Raw genomic sequence first — 11,044 nt, forward strand, 5'->3', positions numbered from 1 at the left:
ACATTGCATAGTTTAGATAAGATGTGCTAGGCATGCGCAGTAGACTAACAATACATAATGTTATATGAATGATTATACTTTTTGCACTGAAACTTCTATGATTGGTTGATTTTGCCTTTTGTTGTATACACCCCTAAGAAAACTGTTTTATATATACAATGTACACGCATTAGAATTTTCAAATACTTTCTGACCTCCATAATGACGTGGTGTGCTCATTGAGTGTTCCCTGCAGCAGAATTTACAGAGAGACAAGAAAAGCAGAACGTGTTAGTGCATAAGTCCATGGCAGTGTAAGGGTTCCAGCCTAACAGAGGGAAATTTAGCAATAAATGAGACAATAACAAAATGTTACAGGAACAATAGGTTGATGAGGACTTAACATGGAATTGGCATTGATTTCTTCACCCCAGTAGTGCTTTCAAAGTGTTTAGTGGATGAGTTGTACTAAGTAGCTACGATACTCCATGATATTCCTGGCTATATGCATCCGTGTGCCCATGCACTAAGCACTGTGGGGGTTAATTTAATGGCTTTGTGTCGACAGTAAATCTGCAATGCACTAAATAATTAAGTATTTATATGCATACACAAGAGCTTCAGCACTGCTGAGCGCATGGGCTGCCCTACTTGGCCTTCCTGCTGAGCAGCCTGCTATCCCGGTGCGGTGTGTAGCGATGTAACACCTCATTTTTGGATGGATTTGTCGATAGTGACATTAATTGTATCATTGGCACACCCACCTACTAGCCCTGCCACCTCCCAGTGTCAAAAGGATGTTAATGAAAAACTGCGAATATTTTAATGTGGGTACATGCTCCAGATGTACCTTTGCTTTCTCTAATGTACAAATCAATAAAGAAATGCAAAACACAATAATAGTGTTAACTAGGAGTATTAATCCAGCAATATTTTGGTAAATTAACACTTTTTCAGTGTTCCAACTATTTTTTTGTTATTTTCTCTACCTGTATTACTAAATTGCATTGTGTAATTAATATAATAAAATGAAACATGTTCTGCAGCATACAATTAGTTTGTAATGTTAACAGTATAAACAGACTAGACAAGTGTGAGTCTAAACGTGTGAATTGTGTTATTAAACGACTAACTAAAGGGACATTAAGGGCACCAAAAACTTTTTATGCATTTGATAGATTTTTGGGCTCATTAATATGCTGTATGTTTTGCAATGTTCACATTTGTATAGTTCTTGCACAAAATAAATAAATGTTTTGTAGAATGCTTCATCGTACGCTTGCCTCCTTAACCACACCTCCTCGTGCCGGAAGGACTTTCTTATCTAATGTATGCACACAGTCTAGGTCTGATATCCTTATTAGATTATTATTATTATTTATATAGCGCCAACAAATTCCACAGCATTGTACAATGGGTGGACTAACAAACACGTAATTGTAACCAGTTGGACGCACAGGAACAGAGGGGTTGAGGGGCCTGCTCAATGAGTTTACATGCTAGAGGGAGTGGGGTATAGTGACACAAAAGGTAGGGGTAAAAAAGTAGGATGCTAGAAAATTATTCACTGAAGACTGAAGTTTTTTTTTTTTTTTTTTTAATTCTTTATTTTTATAGTGCATATGAGATAACAACATGCATGGGGTACCCCAAAGGCAATCCACATGCTATTTGGAACATTTTCACAAACAGGGGAAGACTGAAGTTTTTAATGACAGTTGGATGAGAGGAATCAGGGTGTGTGGGGCGGCGTTTGTAACGGATCAACTGGCACCCCGACTTGGTACCTCCGTTAATGGATGCTCCTAGTGCTTCCTGAGGACTCCAAGCACTCTGGCAGACACCACAATCACCGAATCCGAGAAACCTTTAAATTCTCCCAAGTATATGAATGCTGTAGACCATTGAATAGGAACCATACGAATAGGCTTGTACTCCTAGCAGTCAAACTGGAACAGCATACCACGAATCCTCCCCCCAATAATGAGACGACACTCCACTTTGAGGGTAAAACAGGAACTCTGGACTGGCTCATCCAGCCTGGCTTTTATTACACTTGTACACTTACAGGCCAAACCCAGGGGGAGGCATAAAATAACCAATCAGATACATGGTACAACCCACACATCCCCTCCCCTCAGATAACCAGTTAACATAATTATACAGCCAGGAAAACTACAGTTTTTATACATGTGCTATAACTTTAAATCCATACATCCAATCTTCCCAAAAACCACATATTTGGAATCAGCACACTTTAAACATACACCCTTCCAAAAATCAGACAAATCCATCCAGTGGATCAAAAGTTAGCTGGAAGTCCTTTATGACCGACCGCAAGCACAATTTCCTGCCCAAAACAGTTCCATGCATTTTGGCCCTGCGGTCGGTCACAAACAAGGGAATGAAAACAGGCGAATTGCCTGTGTTATAGAGCCTGGAGAGGGTTTGAATGAATTCCCTTGTTTATGGGGTTCTTTCTACCGAACGGCGGGTCATTCGGTAGTTTCCATACGAATTTCTGGAAGTATGGAGGTCTCAGCGGTGTTTGCCTTGTCAAGTGTCCGATTTTAGTTCCAGACACTCGACGGCAAAACACCGCTGTTCGGTAGTTTAAGATGGCCGCCGCCACGTGTTTGTTTCCCGAATGGCGGCCACCCAGAGGACAAAGAATACATTACACTGATTGCCAATTACCCGTTTGCAACATTGTTGCAAACTGTAATTGGAGGCACACTTATTCCTGGGTGGTCTGGTTGTTCGGTAGTTTCACTCAATATAATAAATGGAGTGATTCTACCGAACAATCCGATGAATGCTGCATACATATCCCAGGTTAAACTTAATACACATATAATATTACAGGCAGTACACTAGAATATGTATCACAGTCTTAAAGGGACAGTAGTCCCAAAAGTCCCAATATGTCCATAGATGCTGTTAAAAGGGCCAGTAGCAGCAATATACAGTACAATATGCCCCAAATAACCCAGGGGCCATAGTCAGCAGGTAGGAGGCTAGCAAACAGGCTTCTCCAGGGCCCAGTGGCGAGGTTGGTTTCGCCACAGCGTTATTAACGGTTTGTTGATACACTTTCTCAAAGAAGTGAGTTTTCAATTATTTATTTTTTTGAAGGAATGGAGACTTGGTGAACGTCTAACGGAGAAGGGAAGGGAGTTCCTCAGGAACAGTGCAGCGCTAGAGGATTGCCTGGGTCTCCTCTCATTCCAATGCAGGTTTTGTTGTTCAGATCATTCAGTACTGTCCGTGGGTGAGATGTGTGCATGCCGTTAATGAAACTTGCAGGACTGTTCACTAGTGAACTGGAAATGATCAGGAACTTTGACAGTTTAGGGGGAAACAATGAGAGATGTGGAAAAAATGGCTGATTTGGTGAAAATAAAATGCACGTTATACACCACACAATACTACACACCGTGACTCATATACAGTATACCTACTGCTACACACACACTCAGAAACAGTGTACACACTACTACCACAAATTTAAAATGCTACACATAGTCAAACATAGTAGACACATTGTAAATATTTTTTTTTTGTGTGTGATTTAAGGAACTGTTCCCCTTTCAAATGTTTTTTTTTCTCTTATGACCTGTAACATCACGTAATGTCACTGACATAATCTATTGTGCAAATTAGCATACCCTGAATCTTTTCTAAGAAAGGCAACAACCATATTTCAAACCTATGTACGATTGCTGTAATTTCAGATGTGTGAGATTCAGTAGAAAATTTGCCTTTCTTTGTTAACAATGCTTATGGTAAATCTTAATGAATTTAGCAGCAGATTCCAACAAGTGTGCATCAAGCCACCTTAAAGTGTGCTGTGACTACAGTGAAATTCAAGGCTGTGCTAAATTGAATTGAGTCCTAATTGAGATTTTTAAAAAGTGTCATCATTAAACATGTGATTCCCATCTGGTGATTAATTAAACCTAATAAATCAGTTTGGACAGAAGTGTACATCTCTCTTTAGTAGAGATTCAAATACCTATTCAAATTGGAACTCATTGAAATGTGTGACTTCCATACAATATCTGGTACTATATATATCTGTATATAGTACGGATGTCAGTATACTAGAGGAGATTCATTTCTATGTAGTTTCTGTAGTGTAGTGGTTATCACGTTCGCCTCACACGCGAAAGGTCCCCGGTTCGAAACCGGGCAGAAACACTTTTTTTTTTTTTTTAAAGCTTTTTATATTACCTTTACTAATGCAAAGATTTAGCAAGTACATGTTTAATGTGAAAAGTGAAATGTAGAAAAACATATTTTATGTTTTACAATATTATACTATCTTAATTTTACATTTGGGCCCTGCCATCTTAGCTCGCTCTCATTCTTTGCACCAGACAGTCAGAGAGAGAGCATACAGGGAAAAGGGCAAATGAAACTGTTTCTATTTATTTTCTTCATTTGCGTCGAAATTCTTGTTCCTCCAGCAAACATAAATCCAGCAAATAAGGACACACATACCATGGGAATTAGGGAGTTATCTACCAAGCGGCTGCAAGAGAAGTCCCGAGGTACCGAAGTCCCGAAATTCCGAAATGCCGAAGTCTTGAAGTGCTGAATTGCGAAAATCCCGAATTTCGGAATGCCAAACCGAACCGAAAATTTTCCCCATGCACATGCCTAGTTTCCAGTTTCCAGCTAGGAAGCGAGCTTAGCAGAGGTACCAAGCCGGGGGCACGACAACCCTACATACAATCATACCCATTCATTCACACAAACATACCCCATATGGAAACATGCTTAAATTCAGACACACAATCACTGTTCAGTACTAAATACAACACTGCAAGGATGGAAAAATGTTAGAGCCCCAGCTGTCAAAAGTATTGTGGACGTTGTATGACAGAAGAGGATCTACATTTTGGCCACTCTTGCAATGGAAGGGGGAGCAAAAATAAATTCTTGCACAATGGCCCTCTCATTGTTAGTTCGGCTACTTGTTGGGAAATCTGTACAAGCCAGATAAAAGTACTTGAGAAAATCACCAATTATTATAGCCTAAAACTTACAGTAGATATCCACACTTGATTTTTGCTAAACGTTAATGAATGGCAAAATTGAGGATAAAATAGCTGATTTGGAAATCTCCTCAAACCTAACTATAGTAACAAGTTAGCTTTCTTTCCTTCAATCGTATCATTCAGATGTATCATCCACAGTTTGCATTTAAGTAGATGTTTGATTGCTATCTACAACTTCCCTGGTGGTCTAGTGGTTAGGATTCGGCGCTCTCACCGCCGCGGCCCGGGTTCGATTCCCGGTCAGGGAATGTGCTTTTTTTAACCCCATATTTTTGAATTCAGAACTTGTTATTACATGTTTAGATTTTAACGTGTCATTTCAATAAATTGACTTTTCCGTAGTTCCATTTCACATGAAGCAAATTATATTTTATACACTGATATAATATAGACTACTGTTTCAAACCAAACCAAACGAAATACTGCAGCTGCCTGTCAGTAGGGGTTGATAGACACTAAAATATCTCTCCCGTTTCTGCTAATTAATAGTTAACATTACCAAAATCAATATTGGTCAAACAATACAATATTACAGCACTAGGAACACTCAGCACTAACGTAATGCCTGAATGCTAAATAAGAAGCTGTTTAAGCACTCAAGCAAATTCGTTTTCTGTAACTGCAACAGCCAAGGTTACTAAAATACAGAAAAATAAATAAAAAATAAAATAAGTAAGCGTCCCTGGGTGGGCTTGAACCACCAACCTTTCGGTTAACAGCCGAACGCGCTAACCGATTGCGCCACAGAGACTTGAAAGTCTGAATATTACACGAAACCTCTTAAGCCAGAGTCAGCTGATAATCAGCTACCGTCTAAATAAGAGTAGAATATGATAACAGAATATGATAACATCTATCTCTTAATGTTCTATTCCTGTATTTTGTAAGAGAGTCAAAGGCTCATGTCTCTGAAGGTGTACTCAGGCTGCTTGAAGAAGGTGGGATACAGGCTGAGTGTGGCTGCCTCTAGTCCAGAAAGGTCAATAAAGCATGCAAGCTTATATGCCCTTATAGTCCCTTTTCCTGGATAAAGGCCAGCAGTTCCACAAAAAGAAATATCATGTAAAAGCATTGATTTATTAACCCTTTCAGTCCCAGGCCAATGGTAATTGGTGATTTCTGGGGGACAGAAAGGGTTAATGAGTAGGCACTATTTAATAACAGTAGCTGTAGAATGGAGATGTTATATTTGCAGGTGATAATAAAAGAGAGCAAACTGCTGGTTATATCCACAAACTTGCAGACCTACCTTTTATTGGTGGAGAGGGACATAAAAGAGACTGGCTGAATTTGCAGGAGAAAGGTCTCAGGGCTGATAAGAAGGGACAACTTATTAATCTTTCAAGACTTTCCAGCCTCATACAGCCTCCCTCTCTTTTTTTTTTTTACACAGCCTGCATAAGTGTTTTTTGAGTGAAACAGACAATGAAGCAGGCACATGGATGCAAGCTTTGAAGGTAGAAAAGGAAAATACTCACACATGCCATTATCAGCAGAGTGGCGCAGCGGAAGCGTGCTGGGCCCATAACCCAGAGGTCGATGGATCGAAACCATCCTCTGCTAGTATTTTTTTTTTTTTAATTAATAATCTCACTTTTATTTTTACAACATTAATTCATTCGTTATTTATTTGAAATATGTAACTATATAAAATAAAATCATGACAACGGTGTAAGTCCACTTTTCCATTTAGATGTATTTGTATTGGTGTGCATTTAAAACAATGCCATCAAAATTGCTGATTTTAAATATTGAGGTCATTCTTTTTAGAATAACCACTGCTTCTGCAGCCTTTAGTAAACATCCCAGTGCACATCATAAACTGGGACATTGGAATCGCCTGCATACACCAGATATCCCTCAAATGGAGAGGGAACTGAGGCAGACATTTAAAGTACTGGTTATGTAATGTCAACACATACTAAGAATTAACCCCTTAAGGACACATGACATGTGTGACCTGTCATGATTCCCTTTTATTCCAGAAATTTGGTCCTTAAGGGGTTAAACTGTTGAACTTTTTGCCCTCTTTTACAGGCCTTCCTGAACGTCGTTTTCGGCACACCAATACTATAACTTATTGTCCTGACCACAAATGGAAAGGCGGAGCCTGTAGTTGTGGGAGGGGTTTGTCCGGCCTATAAATTTAAAGGCCGCCCCTTCCTCTGGGCCAAGACTTCCTTGTTTAGCCCACCCACCGCTCCCTTTATTAAGCATTCACTAAGTGGGGCCTCTTTTACAGGCCTACCCGAACGTCGTTTTTGGCACACCACAACCGACTTGTACCACCACTACTATAACTCGGCTTATTTTCTCCGACCACAGATATAAATACATATATATACACTTTATGGGATCTGTCTAGTGGTGTACACCCCATGGGGTCCCGGTGCGAAACTGATCCATGCCCCCCCCCCCTTCTTCCCCCAGACAGACAGGCACACATATATACGGACAGACAGACACACACGACACACATACATACAAAGACAAACACATAAAAACAGGCATACATACAGACAGACACATGCAGACACACACACACAACATACATACAAAGACACATACAAACAGAAAGGCACACGTACATACAAACAAACACACATAATAAGTCACACTCCTGTTTCCTACCTTTTCGGTGCAGGAGGGTGACTTTCCTTGGGGTCCAGTGGTGGCTCAGGCTGGTGGGTGTCCGAGTTCCCATTCTGACTCCCTGTGCTTCCTCCTGCGCGGGCTCTGTGTGTTAGCTGGGAGGAGTAATGTGCAGTCACTTCCTCCCAGCAGTGACGATCTCATCACAGGGATCTTGGTCGCGCTGTTAAAGTGCCGCAGCGCTGACTGGGCCCCCTGACAATCCAGCGGGTGGCCCTGACAGCATGGGCCACCTGATGGATCCCTTGGACGGTGGCCCCGGTGGTTTGCTGCGTGGGCCGGGGTCGCAAATGATTATGGCGGGAACCTGGTCGCAGGGGTCTGCAGGACGGCCGAGCCCCCTGGAGTGACGGGTCCGGTCGCAGTTGCGACCCCTGCGGCTGCGGTATATACGCCAGTGGATCTGTCATGTCCCAAGCCACTTATTTACAGATTAGATTGAGCACAGGATTCTATCTATACATTGTGCCCATGTCAGGATCGGGACAGGGATCCAACACGCAGAGTACAAACAGGTACAGGATACGTATACCGGACCTTAGAATGGCCGGACTAACGTACGGAGAGTATAGAGAATGGTCAGAGACAAGCCGAGGTCGAGAGAACGAGAGGACAGGTAAGCGAGGAACAAGCCGGGTCAAGGATAACAGAGGTAAACAGAGTAAGTCAAACAAGCCGAGTCGGAACCAAAGGGATAACAGAAAATACCAGAGCACTGTGTGACTAGACAGGCTAGAACCACGACAGGGCAATGAGCAAATGGGAGAAGCAAGTTTAAATACCCTGGCTCGGAGGGATAGACACGCCTCCGACGAGATCTGATTAGTCTCTAAAGGATTGAGTGACAGGTCGTTCCGGGCTGGCGTCATGACGTCGGTTTCCGGACGTCCTGCTACAAAAGGAAGTGACTCCCTCGCGGCCGGCGTTTACGTGACCGGGTGGACCGCGAGGAACAGAGGAAACAGCCCGTCCGGACGGATAGACGTCTAAGTCTCTACCTCTCTCGGAGGTAGAGACTTCAGGTACCCTGACAGCCCAGTTTTGATAGGAAATGTGTAGTTTTTATCCCAGTTGTCAATCAATTGACTGACAAAGGATAGCAGAAAAGACCTCTACTCTCCACCCATTGGAACAGCAGTGGATACGCTGTTGTCGCTATGGAATTTCCATTGCCAGCAAATTGTGATGCAATATCTGCTCAATATAATATTTGCAGGGTGTGGCGGAAGCAGCCTTTCCACTGGGGGAGAAGAAGCAGAGCCAGAGAAAGAAAGACTGAAAGAGCACTGGGAGAGGTAGGAGGAGCTCCAGGAGAGAGCTGTATCTTGTAGACCGATATTGCGGAGGATGAGAAGAAGCTGTTGATGATGTTGACAGTATCAAAAGCCGCAGACAGGTCAAGGAGAATTAAAATAGAGTAGTGACCACAAGATTTTGCAGTGAGTAGATCGTTGGATACTTTGGTCAGTGCCGCTTCCACAGAGTGCTTATTGTTGAAACCAGACTGAAGCGAGTCTAGCAGAGAGTTAGACTCAAGGAAGTCTGTCAATCTTGCATACACAACTCTTTCAAGGTTCTTGGATGCAAAAGGCAGTAGCGAGATAGGACGGTAGTTGGATGGGGAGTTAGGGTCAAGGTTGGGCTTCTTTAGAATTGGGGTTATAGTTGCATATAGTTTAAAGGGCGATGGAAATATGCCAGAGGAAAGTGCGGTGGAAATATGCCAAAGGAGAGTGAGAGGTAGAGAAAGAGAAGAAGACAGAGTACAGATGAGATACAAGGGAATTGGATCTAGGGAGCAGGTGGTGGGGCGGGAGGACTGGAGCAGAGCAGAACCTCTTGCGCTGTAGCGGGTTCAAATGAACATAGAACAGCAGAGGGAGTGTGGTTATGGGAAGTATTGTAAGGGGAAGAAGAAAGATGAGTGATATCTTCCCTGATTGTAGACATTTTGTCAGTGAAGTGAGTTGCAAAATCTGAGGTGGAGGAGGAACAATAGGGCGAAGAGAGTTAAATGTGTGAAATAGTCATTTGGGTTCGCAGGAGAGTGTGGTTATGAGGGTTAGTGATGCACCGAACTGTTCGCCGACGAATAGTTCCCGGCGAACATAGCGTGTTCGCGTTCGCCACGGCGGGCGAACACATGCGCGGTTCGATCCACCCCCTATTCGTCATCATTGACTAAACTTTGACCCTGTGCCTCACAGTCAGCAGACACATTCCTGCCAATCAGCAGCAGACCCTCCCTTCCAGACCCTCCCACCTCCTGTACAGCATCCATTTTAGATTCCTTACACCCACTTCACTCATTCCCCCATCCACATTTACATATGCCCCTCTCTGCTACACTCCTCCCTTCTCTCAACTCCGGCCTTGCACTCATTTTTCTACTCTCTCACTCCTACCCACAATTGATCTCATCCTAGACCCCATGCATACAAAATCCATTCACACCTCCTGTCACTTTCTCTCCTCCTAGCAGCTTCTAGCCACTGGTAATGTCTCTCCCAATCCAGGGCCCTTCAACTTCTCTACACCTGTCCTCAGGGACCCTGATACATACTGACACAGAGCAGAATAGGGAGTGTTCCCCCTACATAGGGTCACTTGGCAGATATGGATTGACACTGTCCACAAGGACAAGCTGCAGGCTTCCTGGCAGGGCCCATACAAGGTGGTAGAGCAGGTTTGTGATACCACCTTTGTGATCGGTGCGGTCACAGGCACGGGAGGCAAGCGCATGCTCCATGTGAACATGCTCAAGCCATACCACGAGTGCACGGAAGAGGTAACCGCAATCTGAACGGTTAGACCCCCAGGAGCGAACCCAGGTCCAAAGACTAATCCAGGACAAGGGGGCCACGTTTTCCAACCTACCTGGGTACACTCCGTTAACCACTCACAAAGTTGAAACCCTAGACCAGACCCCCCTTCGCCAAACCGCCTATCGCATACCCGAAGCAGTTAAAGAAAATATGCGGAAAGAAATTGAGGAAATGATGCAGTTAGGGGTGATAGAACACTCTGACAGCCCCTGGGCCTCCCCAGTAGTACTAGTACCAAAACGGGATGGCACGACCCGTTTCTGTGTAGACTACCGGAGGCTAAACGATCAAACAACCTCAGACGCCTACCCTATGCCCCGGATAGACGAGCTCCTAGACAAAATGACCAGAAGCCAGTACCTCACCACAATAGATCTGTGCAAGGGGTACTGGCAAATTCCATTAGCCGAGGACGCCATCCCCAAGTCGGCATTTGTCACCCCGTTTGGCCTGTATCAGTTTAAGGTCATGCCATTCGGGATGAAGAATGCCCCGGCTAACTTTCAGAGGATGGTAGATCAGCTA

General features: G+C 43.4%; 2 non-coding genes across 2 annotated transcripts; both read left to right on the forward strand.

The window, feature by feature from the left end:
* Positions 1 to 4,106: 4,106 nt before the first annotated feature.
* TRNAV-CAC (transfer RNA valine (anticodon CAC)) lies at positions 4,107 to 4,179 on the forward strand. Its single transcript has one exon. It is a non-coding gene; the product is annotated as a tRNA-Val (tRNA).
* Positions 4,180 to 5,218: 1,039 nt separating this feature from the next.
* Positions 5,219 to 5,290, forward strand: TRNAE-CUC (transfer RNA glutamic acid (anticodon CUC)). The gene has a single exon. It is a non-coding gene; the product is annotated as a tRNA-Glu (tRNA).
* The last annotated feature ends 5,754 nt before the right edge of the window (positions 5,291 to 11,044 follow it).

Source organism: Pelobates fuscus, chromosome 3 (assembly GCF_036172605.1).
Source record: "Pelobates fuscus isolate aPelFus1 chromosome 3, aPelFus1.pri, whole genome shotgun sequence".
Lineage (NCBI taxonomy): Eukaryota > Metazoa > Chordata > Amphibia > Anura > Pelobatidae > Pelobates > Pelobates fuscus.